Source organism: Triticum aestivum, chromosome 7D (genome assembly GCF_018294505.1).
Source record: "Triticum aestivum cultivar Chinese Spring chromosome 7D, IWGSC CS RefSeq v2.1, whole genome shotgun sequence".
Lineage (NCBI taxonomy): Eukaryota > Viridiplantae > Streptophyta > Magnoliopsida > Poales > Poaceae > Triticum > Triticum aestivum.
Window position 1 is genome coordinate 87729001 of NC_057814.1, and position 16633 is coordinate 87745633.

General features: G+C 42.9%; 1 pseudogene; it reads left to right on the forward strand.

Moving 5' to 3' along the window:
• The first annotated feature begins 10696 nt into the window (after positions 1-10696).
• Positions 10697-15969, forward strand: LOC123168410 (26S proteasome regulatory subunit 6A homolog; annotated as a pseudogene).
• Positions 15970-16633: the final 664 nt, after the last annotated feature.

Genomic DNA, 16633 nt, shown 5'->3' on the forward strand with positions numbered 1-16633 from the left:
GGGCGTAGTAAATTGCGTGACGGGACGTCTCGGGGGTAAGCGACCCGGCCTGAACGGATAGGTGTTGTTCCACGAAACCTGCAACTCGCGTTTATCCGTCTCGCTAATTGAGTTATTTGGGTTAAAGTAAACATATCAGCGTGATGCCGATCATTTTTCTGTGTGCATAAAAAACACAGATCTGGTAAATGATGCTGACTATAAATTAATCCTGACTACGACAAGCCTTGCAAAACTTGTTCCACTTTATCTAACTTGATAGGCACATGAAAAATGTCGTGCCATGATGGCAGGTAATTTTTGTGAATACGTAATTATATGGTAATCTAATACTGCCAATGTGTCAAACAACCTCATTGACCTGGGAGAAAAAATGTGGGCGAACCTGAACGTTTGCTGGACGGCAGTGGTCCACGTCCTCACTTGCTAAGCCTGTGGTAGTCCATGACCAACGCTTTCATGCACGGCATGCATGTCTCCACGGCCCGAACAAGTTCCAAACGGAGGCCGCCCATCAAGTACATGCCAGCTTTTCCGTCAGAGGGCTAGGGCCCTTTTCCATGTGCGTGGGCCATGTCTAGGTCAATACGGGCCAAAAAAAATAAAATACGTGGTGTATACAATGGTCGCGCGGATCCATATGGCAAAGTGACGGCCACAGATAGCGGCCTGCCTGCAGCGCGGCCGCTATTGGCATTTTTTGGACTCCTCCTGGCGTGCCCCATAGGGCCGGCCGGCCTCCCCTCTTGCTTCTTTATATACAGGGCAGGGAGCACCTCTAGACACACAAGTTGATCTGTTGATCTTTCCCAGCCGTGTGCGGTGCCCCCTTTCATCATAATCCACCTCGATCATATCGTAGCGGTGCTTAGGCGAAGCCCTGCGTCGGTAGCATCATCATCACCGTCATCACGCCGTCGTGTTGACGAAACTCTCCTGCGAAGCTTTGCTGGATTGGAGCTCGCGGGACGTCATCGAGTTGAACGTGTGCTGAACTTGGAGGTGCCGTGTGTTCGGTACTTGGATCGGTCGGATCGTGAAGACGTACGACTACATCAACCGCGTTGTGCTAACGCTTCCGCTTTCGGTCTATGAGGGTACGTGGACACACTCTCTCCTCTCGTTGCTATGCATCACCATGATCATGTGTGTGCGTAGGAAATTTTTTGAAATTACTACGTTCCCCAACAATACGGATGTCTATAGACATATTATAAAAGAGTGTTGTACTACATCATTGTGCAATTACTGTTTAGCTTCTAATATTAACTTGGTGCTTTTAGATACACATGTCATTGGTAAAGATCCATGTTTCGACCCTTTCTGTGTATGGGGCAATGAGATATCGATGAACCAGCATCAAGTGAGGAAGCTGATAAAGATTGTTAGTAAAATGGGTCCAAAGATGGCAATTAAACTATTTGTTTACACTTTATCCAAGACAACAACGAACTGCAGGATGGTAAGTAAGAACTCTGCAGCCTTATTTTTACTGCCCATAATGAGTTGTGTTAGATGACAATGTCTGAAATCTTATTCCTTTGCAGTGGTTGCCAAAGAAGTTTACTCAAGATTACCTCTCAAACTACATGATTGGTGGGCATCCAAAGGTTAAAGTATTTCTATCAGAACACGATGATTATCTATACGTTTTCATGAAGACCGTGAAGGATGGGCGGTCGGCCATCATAAGGGGTTGGACTAGAGTCGTGTGTGCCTTCTGCATGCAGGAGGGCACAATATGGGCATTCCGCTTCACCTTATTCAGCAACCAGAATATATTTCGCCTCTTTCTTTACCGTCTTTAATAGTACAAGTATACAACTGTGGTTCATTATTCCTTATTTGGTTCTTATGTAATTCTTGAACATATGTACCTATGAATCGAATAATGCATTGGTTGTTCGAACCCGATGGATATGAATAAAACTGTAGCATACATTCAAATTCAAATCCAAATCTGGTACAATTTGGAAAAGCAGTAATTAAATTACGGTGAAATTACGCTCTGTAGATTGTTACGGCACACATGGTTGGTAAAAACACATATGTTTGCGATATGCACCATAATCCGAGACGATTCACAGAGAGGAAACGTGTGCAAGCATGCACACAGTTGCCGTTTGCAAAGCGTGTGCGATGTCACACAATATCACAAACGGTGCGGGCAAACTAAACGTTTGTGTTAGTTGCCTTATCGTACACGATTCGCAACCATGTTCTGTTTCTGATGAAGTATGCACCGTAAACGTTGCATGACAGAATAGCGTGTGCGATAGTTGTCGTGTACGACGATGTTACGACGGTCCGACGTTTTCGTAATCCTGTCCGACACTCGTACGACGATTAGCTAATCTTCTTAACGGTGAACCGTTTGTGATGGGCCGCGCATCATACACGTTCTATAATAGTGAACCGTTTGTGATGGGCCGCGCATCGTAAGCGTAGCACCACAGAATACCGACTGCGATGGCAATGCGAGCAGAAACGAGTAGGAGTACTGTAGGGGCCCTATCCCCAACGGTTTCTAGGTCGTGTGGGAAGGACCCCCTGTCGCCCACACTCACTTGGCGACGGTTCCAAATGCCGTCGCGGAAAGGGGTTTTAAACCGTTTGTTTAGGACCGACGCGCACCAGTGTTATTTTCCTATTTTCTTAAATATTCCAAAACAAAAAAGGAAATAAAAAATATTTCCAAATTATATTTAAGGATTTTAAAATGGAAAAAAATAAAGGAAACAAAAAATAAAAATAGAAATACCAAACAAAAAAAGGAAAATAAAAATTCAGAAAACCCAGTCCAATCGAGTGGGCCAGCCCATTACCGCCCAGGGGGTGTGCGCTTGGTCGACCGAAATCACTAATTGAGGAGTACTCATTACAAAGATCACTCCCACCTTCCCAGGTTGCGACAAGTGGCGCGCTGCATGTGCGCCATTGTCACAACCTGGGGCTTTCCCCTTTTTTCTTAGATCCGTTTATTCAAAATGTTTTATCTTTTGAACCGTGCGTCCAAAATCTCGAACCGTTTTCACCGTTGGATTCCTCGCGTCGAGATCTGCAAAACTGTACCCCATGTTGATAGGTTTTGACGAACTTGTTTTTCACGAAAAAACCGGACCGGGAGCGCGGTCTTTTCCTTTTCCGAAAGAGGCACACCCATGACTCTCGCGAAATCACAACCGTGCCTCTCGCGGACGCAAAATCGTGCCTCTCGCGGAAGGAAAAAATAGAAAACACGTTTTTTTTCGTTTTCGAGAGGTACGACCATGACTCTCGCGAAAGCACAACCGTGCCTCTCGCGGAAGGAGAAAAAAAATAGAAAATGCATTTTCCCCGTTTTCGAGAGGCACAGCCGTGCCTCTTGCAAAAGCCCAACCATGCCTCTCGCGAAAGGAAAACTGTGCCTCTCGTGAAAGGAAAAAAATAGAAAACGCGTTTTTTCTGTTTCCGAGAGGCACGGCCGTGACTCTGGCGAAAGCAAAATCGTGCCTCTCGCGAAAGCAAACCGTGACTCCCATGAAAGGAAAAAAAGAAAACGCCTGTTTTCGCGCAAAAAAGAACTTTTTTTTTGAATTTTTTTATCCAAAAGCTAAGGAAGACCAGTGGAAAACCAAACGTAAAAAAGACCAGAAAAAAACCGTTTAAAATGCTGAAAACATGTGGAAAAATAAAAAGAATAAAATCTAGAGGGAGCGGCTAGAGCGCGACACGTGGCGGGCGGCTAAGAGCGTGCCAAGTGACGCTGATCGTTGTGAGGCTCTCGAAGAAGCGCTCGTCAACTAGTTGCTCCCTTGGTCGACTGTTGCCTATCTATGCGGGAATAGGATGGGCGCGACTATCTCTCGCGTTACCCGAGACGAGTTACCGACTCTCTGAAGCCCCGTCACAGTAGTGCGAGCGTATGGGCCGGCCCAGTAAACGGGATGCAAGTGCGTCAATTTTTGTTTCTATTGTTTACGTTCTTCGTTTTAGTTTTTTATTTGTTTTTTACATTCATTTACACTTCCAAATATTCCAAACAAATATATTACAAAAAATATATTACATCATGTTTTTAAAGTGTTAATCATGTACTTAAAAATGCTAATCAAGCATTTGAAAATGTTAAATGTGTAGAGAAAAATTGTTGGCCATGATTTTAAGAAATGTTAAAATTGTATATGAAAATTATAATCAAGCGTTTGAGATTTTTAAATATGTACAGAGAAAATGTTGACCTTGCATTTAAAAATTGTTAATCTTGCATTTGAAAAATGTTAATCAAGAATTTGAAAAATGTCGAATGTGTATTAAAAAATGTTAATCTTTTATTTGAAAATTTTAATCAAGCATTTGAAAAAAAGTTAAATGTGTATAACAAATGTTGACCATGTATTCGGAAAATGTCAATCTTGTATTTGAAAAATGTTGATCGAGCATTTGCGAAAATATTAAATGTGTATAGAAAAAATGGTGACCATGTATTTAAAATTTTAATCTTGTATTTTAAAAATGTTGATCAAGCATTTTAAAAGTGTTTAAAAATTTGTATGAAAAAGTTTACCATGTATAAGAAAAATGTTACCATGTATATAAAAATGTTGAATTTGTATTGGAAAAATGTTAAAGATTTATTAGAAAAATGTTGTTGGCATATACAAAGATGTAGAATGAAAACTAAGGAAACAAAGAAAATGAAAAAATAAAATTGAAAAAAAACAAAATAAACCAAAGGAAAAAGAAAATAAAAAAACAAATGCAATATGAGAAAGAAACAAAGAAAACCAATGAAAAACAATAAAGAAACAAAAAAGTCAAAGAAAAGACAAGGCAATTAATACCGAGAAAGAAACACAGAAAACTGACAAACAAAGAAAAAAGGATTTAAAAACCAGTAAAAATAGAGAAAGAACGAAAAAAACGATGTGGAAACAAAAAAAAGGAAAAATGATGGAGAAAAGCGGCTCGTTTACCTCAAGTAGGTCGCGCCCTACAGGTTAACCACGAGCTCGTCACACGGCTACTGAACCGAAAAAGGGTTTCCCCCCGCTTTGTATTACAAAGCACCAACATCGATCACAGAGCATGCTCAGGCGAGAAGCACAACAAGCCCAAAAGGAAAAGAAAGAACAAAGAAGAAAGAAATGCCAACAACGGCAGCTTGACAAAGCGCGGAGACCCGCCACCGCTGCGCCCTCCGGACTCGACCCACCACATACCAAGGCTCCGATCTGCCGCGTACCAAGCAGCACCTCCAAGAAGGGATGCGACGCCAACGACGCTGCTGCCCGGACGTGTCCTAGGGTTTCCCCCGGCACGCGGAAGGGAGTGGGGGATGGATACCTCCGACACCCTCCAGGAAGGAATGGTGGCACCCGCGGGTGTCACCGCATCGGAGCCGGAAAAGCCGGCAAGGGATTTCTCCCGAATTCCAACCCCACCGCCCAACCAGGCCGGAGCCAACCAGCCACCTCGCCGCCCACCAATGCGCCACCGCGGTCTTGACGCCACCCACGCCGCCTCACTGAGATCACCACCACGAGACCAAGAGGATGGAGAGAGACGCACGAGGCGACGGAAGCAGCAGCACCGGAGCCACGCGGGAGGGAACTACCTCCACCGCTGTCGTGCAGGAGGACCGAGTCTCCGGCACCGTCGCGGTCGCCGTCCGGACGCAGCAGCAGGGCATACCAGGCCGCCCTGGCCCGGCCAGACCCAAATCGGGCCCGTAAAGCCCCGCCGGCCACGCTGCAGCAGGGCGGCACCAGCGCCGCCAGCCACCACCCGCCCATCGTCGCTCCCCAGCCTCCCGGAAGCCACGCCGACGACCCTCCCCGCCGCCGGCCCGCCCAGGCCCAGATGGGGCCCGGAGGGCCCAGATCTGGGCCGAGCGGCCGCTGCCAGATCGCGCCGCCCCGCCGCCAACGGCAGCGCCGCCGTCTAGTAGATCGCCCGCCACCACGCCGGAGAGCCCCGCCGCCGCGCCGGACCGTCGCCGCCTAGGAGCACCCCGCGGCGCCGCACCGCCCCGCGTTAGTGCGACCCGAGAGGGGAAAGGCCAGGGGCCGCCGCCGCCCGGGCCAGGCCCAGCGCCGGACGCCAGTGATGGCGGCAAGGAGGGAGGGAAGGGGGAGAGCTCGGGGGCGAGGTGTTGGGGACGCGGCCGGTCGCCCGCGGGGGCGACGCGGTCGCGAGAGGAGAGACACGGCTACTGAAAGAACTCCTTAAGTGAGAGATCCATCCAACTTGCTGAATGCAATTTTTTTTTTCACAAATACGCATTGATGCGTATCTTTGTATTGATAGGTAGAGGAGAGAGTTACAGAGGGCAGCCCAAGAGGACGTGCGCTAGCAGGGACGGAGCCAGGAATTTCGTATGGGGGGGGGGGGGGGCGAGTCCAACAATTGAGTTCTTATGGACTGAAGAGTACCAACTAAAGCGTAAACACATGTTGATTTTGCTGGTGTAAATACTACAAAAATACTACCAATTCGTCTACTTCAACAAGAAAATTTCAGTTTCTAGAGTTAGTTATATAGAAAAGTTGGTATATAATACTATAACTAATTGATTCCAAATTCAATGATCATGTCAATGATTCAACAGTCATTCTTATTAGAATTTTTTAGATTTAAAGATGAGGTTAATTATCAGAGTGGACATACCATTGAGAAACAGTATAACAGGGCTAGCTACAAGCCGCCACAACGTTTTGAGACTCTCAGCCGTTAGATCCTGCTAACGTACGCTGTAGATCTGCTTGGCCGTTCTCAGATCGCTCGAGCGCTGCAGACGCCGTTTCGCGGGCCGCTGCTTCGTAGAGCGAGCGTCCTTCTGTCCTCAATTGGGCCGGAAAGGTCCAAGTCCATTGTGTTCGCAGTATTTCCCCCGACACCCCACCCCGAACTGCTCGTTTCCTATTCCTTCGTCCGCTATGCGCCATCTTCCTCCGTCCGCTATGCGCCGTCGCAGTCCTCCGCCCAGTCGACGATGAAGATTGCCCGCCCTTACCCTCGCACGGGCCAGGTCATCCAGTGTGTTGCCAGCGCTAGCTATCCACTCAACTGCTCGTGTTTTGTTCCTTCGTCTGCGACGTCCCCGTTCCTTCATCGGCGATGCCGCTGTCCTCCGTCCCGCCGGCAATCTTCTGTTGCCCGTCTACCTCCACATCGGTGACCTCCACTTGCCATGTACTCTTCTCTCTTTTTTTTTGGGGTGGGGGGGGGGGGTTGGATTGCCATGTACTCTTCATATGCAAGCTCCTTATTTTGTTGTTTTTTAATGCCAGCGTCCTTGATGGCGGTTGTGGTGGCCGCCCACTTTGTCGGTGGCCGTCACCGGCTGTACTCCGCCTACATCGGCATCCATGCCAGCGCGTCCCTCCCCATTCCATGACTAAAGCTGGAACTGCCATGTAATTGTCGTGATAAAGGTCCATTGTCTAGCTACCTCAGGTATGCCTCTATCTCTCTTTTGTGAATCCCTTTGAAACTGAATATCTTTAGGTTGTAAGATAATTATTTGTTCAAATAGCTTCCTATGAAAATAATAGATGTATGTTTGACATTGTTCACACAAAGGAGCAGCAAGCCAGCTACTCCTGTAGAGGTTTTTGTGCTTGATTGCGCCATTTATCTTATCAAACCATTGTTGGTATGGAAAAATAATTTACTATGTTTCAGTTTCCAAGGAGGCTCTGATCGGCTGTTAAAGTGATGAAGAAATTTTGGTACCTGGGAAGAGAAGCATGTTTAACAAAAGGAGACGATCTGCTAATATGGTAATAATACACCTCATTTAAATAGATTGCTTTTTCTGTATTACGACTACATGTCTCAATAGCTGCAAGTACTTTCGTCAGCATGGTTATTTTTCATCAGCTCAAGATAGTCTGAAGAATTAGTAGTTCAGTACTATCTCAGTTTGTATATCTTCAATTACTTTTCATCTTTTCAATAGCAATACCTTTTTACATTCTCATATGTATGATGTTTGGCATCTAAATTCTCAACTGGCAGTTCTTCCCCTCTTTGCAGGAAGTATGAAATGCATCGAACGTGTACACAGCAGAACCTGTATTGCATAGGGTTCAGGATAGTCTAACAAGGTAGATTATTTTCTAAAAGATTCATGCTGAAGTTGTAGGATTATGGATGCACATTGTTTTCTTTCGTTAACAATAGAACATGATTTAACTTTATTTTCTCTCCTAAGCATGAGGCTTTGAGCTCCTGGGAAGCGATTTCTATTGTGAGAAAGGTGAGAAGCCAGCCCTTTGACACATGGAGCACACTATATTGTTCGAAGATCGTATTATTTTGGGAGACCAATAATATTATGTCAATTTGCATCGATTATTATGTGAGAAACCCTTACTTGCCCTCAATCCCTCAGATTTAGGAATCCTGCCACACAATGTGATCTCTTTCTGGTTTGTGGAGCTTTATCACAATCATTGTGGGATGAATTTGTGACTTCCAGTTCCAAAGATCACCTTTCTATATATCATGAGTTAATAGGGAAGTGCTATAGAAAGTTTTATATGGCATCCATGTTATTTCCAATTCTTTCTTCATTTCTTTAAATTGTAATATTTTTCCAATGTCATCTTTAAAATCATTTCTTTAATCATATACTTTTAGGAGTTGTTGCTTGAAATATTGCTTCTAATTTTGTGATTGTTGATTTCATAATGTCTGCTCGCTATGGATGGACAAGAATGTTGTTTGTCCTTTTTAGAAGTACTTTGGTATTATGACTTACTGTTGTACCGGCACTCTTTTATCCAAAATGAGATTCATGAACATAAAAATAATCTAGCTGAAGATAGAACCAAGTTCTATTATTCCAAGTGGTACAAATAACTACAACCCCCCCCCCCCCCCCCCCCACACTCAATATTAATATAGTTTCCTTGTTAGGACGTCCTATTGTGTTCTTGATGCTTCCTCTGTTCCTTTATATAAGGTATATTTGTTTTTTCAAAAGTCAAACAAGTGCATGTTTGACCAAGTTTTAGAAAATATATCAATAGTCACAATACAAAATTCATATCATTTGATCCATCATGAAAAGTAGTTTCATATTTTATCTATTAGTTATTGCACATGTTGTTATTTCATTCTAGAATCTTGGTCAAACATTCAAATGGTTGACTTAGACGGAAATCAATACACTTATTTTCTGGAACGGAGTAAAGATGCCGCGCGCTTTTATGGTCTAGTAGAGGCATGGAAGACGTCATGTGCCATCAGCTTTGTGGCTGCTCATGGTGGCGTTGCTTCCCCATGTCAATCCAATCCTGGCGTTGCTTCCCCACATCGATTGGTAATCTAAACTGCAATGATCAATTGGATCAAATTATGGATCGGGAGATGAAATAAGGGGTGAAGGACTAACCGTGTACCTATAGGTGGTCCTCAATCAACGCTCTTTTGATCTTTGCTTGGAGGCTGGACTGGCGCAAAATTTGCCCTAGCGGCGGTAGGGAGGCCGGACTGGAGCAAATTTGCCCAAGCGGCGGTAGGGAGGCTGGACTGGATCTGCGCACGTTTCAGGTTCAGCGAGCGATAAATCAGGTCGATGGCAGCAGCCAGGAAACGAAACGAGAACGTGCGTCCTGCTGCATTGGCAAGTCCGTGGATCCTGGCATTATCTTCGATGGTGGGCTTTTGTTTTCTCAGTTTTGTTTTGCTATCTGGTGTACTTACATGGGTTGGGCCCAAGGGGAGATTTAAGTGAGCATTGGGGGGAGGTTGCCCAGCCTCGGTACAAGATATGGCGTTTGTGGAATAGGATTCACCCGGTTAAGGTTAAGCAAACAAGACCTACAACTACAACGATAGCCCTTTCCGGTAAAATAAATTACAAAGAGGTCCTCTAGACTCCTTCAGAGTTTACAGAATACACCATGGGCTTTCCCAGAGTCGTGAGACAACCATAGTCACATGTGTGTGTGTGTGGACACACGTGCGTTTGCGTACAAATTTCATTTATTTACAAAATAATGTTCAGACATTTGAAAATGTTCATAAAATTTAAAATTCTTTGTTCTTTAAAAGAAATGTTCATCTTATAAAAGCGTTCATATGTCTAAAAAATGCACGTACATACAGAAAATCATCATACGTTCTAAAAAGGTTCATGAGTTAAAAAAATAGAAAAGAGAAGAAGAAATAAAAATGCTGGTGTATTTTAAAAATATTTAACATATTTAAAAAAGAGAAAAAACCAAGTGAAAACCGGTGAAGATAAAGAAAACACTCAGAAAAGAGAAGGAAAACCAAATGAAAAAAGAAAAGAAAAGAAAGAAAATCTTTAAATGGTCTGCCCATGTAGCTGTTGCCTGTGCGATATATCGTCTATATGCCGCAACAGGAGAAGAATAGGAGCGAACCAACCCATGGTTGGATAGTTAGATGGACTGTGATATTCCAAGTCCACCAAGGTTCAAGTCTTGGTGCTCGTATTTATTCCTGGATTTATTTAAGGATTTACGGCGATGCACATTCAGTGGGAGGAGATGTTCCCGTCGACAACGAGGTGCCTACGGCGACTTCGTAAATTTCAAGATGATATATCGGCTCAGTGTTTCGGAGGTGCTCATAGAGATAGGATGTGCGTGTGTGCATCTATAGGGGTGAGTGTATGCGCGTGTATATGAGCGTTTGCGTCTTGAAGAATAGGAAATTTCTACAGTGTACCGTTCTACAAAGAAGAGAGCCCGCAGAGTCCGACGCCAACTCAGCACGAAGGAACTTCTCTCTCTCTCTCTCTCCTTCACTCCATCTCGACGCCGCGTCCTCGCCGCCGCACCCGTAAACCCTACGCCGATGTCGTCACCCGCGCCCGCGGCGGCGGCGCCGATGGCCGTTGACGACGCGGAGGACGACCAGATGGCCTCCATGTCCGTGGAGGACGTCGGCCGGGCCTCCCGCCTCCTCGACAACGAGACCCGTGTCCTCAAGGCAAGCCGCGCCCTCCCAAACCCAGACCCCCCTCGCCTCCGCCGGGGCTGAGCAGGGGGTCTCGCGGGACTCGCGCCTCTGTTTAGGGAGTTAGGGTTTCGGTTTAGGCCTGATCGGTTGGCGTTTCTGTCTCACCCCGGCGCGCGCAGGACGAGCTGCAACGGACGAACCTGGAAGTGGAGACCTTCGAGAGCAAGACCAAGGAGAACCAGGAGAAAATTAAGCTCAACAAGCAACTGCCCTACCTCGTCGGCAACACCGTCGAGGTACAAATATTCCCCTGTAGATTCCGCGATTGCTCCTCGAATTTTACTCCTGCGCCCTTAATCAGGTTATAGATCGTGTATTGTGCTGTGTTTTCCTGCTTCTTAGACTAATCTTAGATCATGCGAGGCAGATTAGTGAAAGCTTCATGTTTGTATAGGTGCTTTAGTATGACTTGCATGTTTACTGGTAAAATTTCCTTTTGCTTAATTTATTCTGATGGTAAGAAAGTACTTGTTGTTTTTTTAATATAAAATTGCTTCTATTACGTCTGGTGGTAAGTCAGTAGAGTTAACTAGTCCGCCCTTGCAGTGGTACTGTAGTAGTAGTGCTTTAATCTGTGTGTTTTACTTTTATCAGCTATAGCCGACCTGGTTAGGAATACTAACATTTATTTATGTCGGAACTTAGTTACTGTTATTTTAGCACCTATTAACTTTGTGTAGCTTATAAAAAGTATGGGTAAATTAACATTAAACCTGCATATATGATGGTTAACACTAATAATTTGCATATTATGATATATTATGGTGTATTTAAGTATGGCATGGTGCTTCTTAGTAGTTGAAGTGTTCAAATATACTTCATCCTTGACCCAACTTCAATTGCGATAAAATTAATTGTTATTTACAGAAGTTGCTCTTTCCTATCATCCTATGCTTTGACATTTTACAATATTTTTCTTTTTAGTTTGGAATATGCTTTTTGTATGGTTTTTATTTTTACTTATGTGGTTTCTGCTTTTCTAAATTGTGCTAGGTTTTGGAAATGAACCCCGAGGATGAAGCAGAGGAGGATGGTGCTAACATTGATCTAGACTCGCAAAGGAAAGGCAAATGTGTTGTTTTGAAGACCTCCACAAGACAAGTACGAAACTCCCTGTTTGTCTGGTTCATAGATTTTTCGTCATATGAATGAGATGCTTCCTTTTGTTTAATATATAAGTAGTTAGTATGATTGAAATGATGGAAACGACTAAAATACTTGGTAGTGCCACGCTAGCAGTTTAAGTCAGCTTTATCTTTGCATCGAATCAATTTGGCGCAAAGATGATTTTGAAATCTGTACCTACCCAACTGTTAACTTCCAAATACCTGCATGAGTCATGATTTTGACTCATCTGAACTCACATGTATCTGTATTGATAAAGGCTCTTACTGTTTTATGAAATCCAAATTTTGATCTTAAGCATGACATTTAGTTTAAGAAAATAAGAAATCAAACTCACGTTCTTTATTTGTTTGTTGACTGCAGACTATATTCCTCCCTGTGGCTGGGCTAGTTGACCCGGACACGCTCAAGCCTGGTGATTTGGTCGGAGTCAACAAGGATAGCTATCTTATAATAGATACACTGCCTTCAGAGTATGATTCACGAGTAAAAGCAATGGAATTGGATGAAAAACCCACTGAGGATTATAATGATGTTGGGGGTCTTGAAGAGCAGGTATTTTATCTGAATAAATGTCGGAATTATTTGTGTTTCCTCTCTGAAAAGTGGCAAGTTCTTAGTCGTATTATTGCTCCTTCGAGAAAGGTTGAGCCATCACTTAATAAATCAAGAATATTATGTTTCTGTGCTCACTTGCTCTTGGATCTTATCTTATCATTTGCATCTTGTATTGTTGGATATAGATTCAAGAGCTTGTGGAGGCAATAGTCCTGCCCATGACACACAAAGACCGGTTCCAGAAGTTGGGTATTCGTCCTCCCAAAGGTGTCCTTTTGTATGGACCACCAGGAACTGGGAAGACACTGATGGCTCGTGCATGTGCTGCACAGACTAATGCAACATTCCTGAAATTAGCTGGGCCACAGCTTGTACAGGTAATTTCTTCACTCACTAGCCTCCATCATGTATCAGTTTGTGGCTCCTTTTTGTATGACCATGTTGATACTTGCAACTTTGTGTTTCTGTTTGCTCTTTATGTGCACTTTTGATCTGAAAGAGAGTTTGTTGGGGATAGTAATGGTGAATGCAACTTTTTTGTAAATGGCTGTTCCATTAGTTCTTTCCGTTGTTGACTACACCCTCGTATATGATTACTAGTTAAACATCGGTGGGAGAAATAAAAGTGCATAAAGTAAAACATGTGCACGTATACCATAGTAACCTTCAAGTGTATTATGTTGCTGCATAAAAGATCTGTGAAGGGCAAACATGGAATATCCTTGTTCAACAATCACACTAAACATTACATTATCATGCATAATCTTATCTTTTTTATGTACATTACTTGGATATACTCCCTCCGTTCCTAAATATAGGTCTTTCTAGAGATTTAAACAAGTGACTATATACGGAGCAAAATTGAGTGAATCTACACTCTAAAATATGTCTATATACATCCGTATGTGGTAGTCCATTTGAAATCTCTAAAAAGACTTATATTTAGGAACGGAGGGAGTAGTTACCAGTAGAGGGATAGATGATATTCTTTTGGATGTCTTCAGATGTTCATTGGAGATGGAGCCAAGCTTGTCCGGGATGCCTTTCAGCTGGCTAAAGAAAAAGCTCCTTGCATCATTTTCATTGACGAAATTGATGCAATTGGTACCAAGAGATTCGATAGGTATGTGTATGTCTTCTGACGGTTATTTCATTCCCACATTGTATTAGGTGGATGATTTTACCACAGATGTGGTGTAGACGTGTTAATTTTCTATATATGATCACAAACGCTAGAATTCTTGTTGTGCTTCTAATTCCTTCTGTGGGAAAGCTTTAGTCCAGAAACATGTGAAACAAAAACGTTTTCATTATTACATACATATGTTAACAAGAAATTTACTTTATTTTCCAGTGAAGTTAGTGGTGATAGAGAAGTTCAACGGACTATGTTGGAATTGCTCAATCAACTGGATGGATTTAGCAGTGAGATGACAGAATAAAGGTACATGCTAATATTCGTTCTCGGTTTCATCTTGTCCTGGTGGTTTAGTTGACCATTCACTTTCTTATCAAGATTAGACATTGTTTCATTGTAATAGAGATGCCAAATTCATGCTCATGTTGCTTTCAGAAAGTATTGATCACAATTTGATGTTCTGAATGCATTGGTCAATATTTGATGTTCTGAATGCATTGGTCAATATTTGATGTTCTGAATGTACATTAATTGGTACCTTTTTGCTAGAAATCCTTTTAGTTGTGTTATAATTGTGTATCAGTTCTAATTGATCATTTTGTTCATATGCTTGATGATGCATTATTGATTAACTTGCAGGTCATAGCTGCAACAAACCATGCTGACATCCTTGTCCCTGCTCTGCTGCGATCTGGTCGTTTGGACCGAAAAATCGAGTTCCCTCATCCATCTGAAGAAGCAAGAGCTAGAATCTTGCAAGTAGGTTTCCACAGCATGTTGCTTTATCCGCTTAAGTTTGTTCATCTTTTTTCTTTATTTGGTGAATCACGCTTGAGCTAATGTGCTATTTATGGCTGTCTTCAGATCCATTCACGAAAAATGAGTGTAAACCCAGATGTGAATTTTGAGGAGTTGGCTCGCTCAACAGACGATTTCAATGGAGCGCAGCTGAAGGCTGTATGCGTAGAAGCTGGTATGCTCGCGCTACGGAGAGATGCCGCAGAGGTGTGACTTTATATCATTCTCATAACTGTACTTTGCATCCCTAGCTGGAGTAGAATGAGTGATACCTTTGTAGTTATCGACCATGTTGTTTGGTGTTTTATGAACACCCTTACATTTGAAAACCTTTTGAACGGGTGATTTGAAGAAAACCATTAGTTTAGTTAAGAGCTGGCAGATGGACTGAGTAAACTAAAGCATGAATTTGCAAAACTGGCTAGAAATTACATGACTCTTAATTTAAAAGCTGCCTACTTAATATCTTCCTGTTTCAGTCTACGCTTGAGTTCTTTGTTGGGATAATCTTGGCACATGAAGGTGTGTTCAGAAAAAGTAGGAATTGAAATCAGTTTGAAAGTTGTAATGTGCTAGGAGTTTCTAAGTCTGGGTAGGTTTTTGTTTTGTGTGTTTAGGCCTAGTAGAACTCTAATAAGTAGTATAGATATATGAGGAAATGGGATTGATGATTAATCATCCTTTTTTTTTGTGGGGTGATGATTAGTCATCCTAAAACTGAAAGAAATATTTGCCTCATGTGTGTGGATGTGTTTGATCTTGGGCCGAGGTATCATCACTGATGTTGCACCCTGAAAATTCTTGTACAACCCTTGCAATTATATAATTGTTTTTTGTGTTTATGACCACAGGAAATATTTTCTAACACAACAATTTTGTGGTGATTTTTTCTTGCACATAATCTAAACTAGGATCCAGACATGCATCCAATAGTTACTACTATTTCCAATACTTGCACAACATGTTTTGAGTGTCCATCTCATGGAATTGCGGTGTTCTGCTTTGCATTGTTATATGTGCTTTATGCGGAGAACATCTGATTACTGTTTTGTCGATCGTGTTTGCTGTTTCTGATACGGATCGTTACTTGTGCAGGTTACTCACGAGGATTTCAATGAAGGGATAATACAAGTCCAAGCCAAGAAGAAGTCGAGCTTGAACTACTACGCTTAACAATTTACGTTAAAAATTCTCAGCACTGATTTGTTTTGTATCTACTGTTTGGATGCTCTAATTTATATTTCCTATGAGATGCAAGTTTTAGCATTAGTCTTTACACAAAGCTCTCGTGTGATGGAAAAAAAATAAATTGGTTCCTCATTAACCTTGGATATTGGGGGTGAGAAATGATTGCATTGCATGATACCGGTGGCGCCTACGACCATACATTGCATTACCCAACTCTGCACATCTCATTTCTGAGTTGGATGACGTTGTTGGTTTCTTGCTTGATGATACGGTGTGGGTGTACATTGTCAAAGTGTTCACAAACAGGTTAATGAACGGGCTGAAGCTAAACATGGTTAAGACCTAAGAGATCAGCCTATGAGCTCTTTAGATGATGAAAATTGGGTGGCAAAACGGAGGAATACCAGGTAGGCTAGCACCAGGAGAAATGAACGTGCACATGGTGGCCGTACCAAGGCTATCAACGGCGGAGCGTGCTACTTTGGGTATAATGAGGATGCAGCATTTTCGTTTGTTCATATCTTAGGCGTGTAAGACTTGTATTTTATGTGAGCCTTTAGAGGGTTACCGTAGGTTTGATGGGCAAGTTCATTGCGGCTGGAAACAGGAAAATTGAATGGTGTGGAGATGCTCTTATGGGTGAAGCAATGGCTTTGCGCTTTGGACTCAACTTAGCAACAATAGTTGGATGCAATCACATAGAGGTGAATTCTGATAACATCGAGGTGATTGAGACAATGAAGAATGGTTGACGTTCCTTGGGAATCGCGGCTGCAATATTTTATAATAGTTATCACTTAGCTTGTGATTTTTTCCATGTTATTTTTGAGCATACCCCTAGAGAGG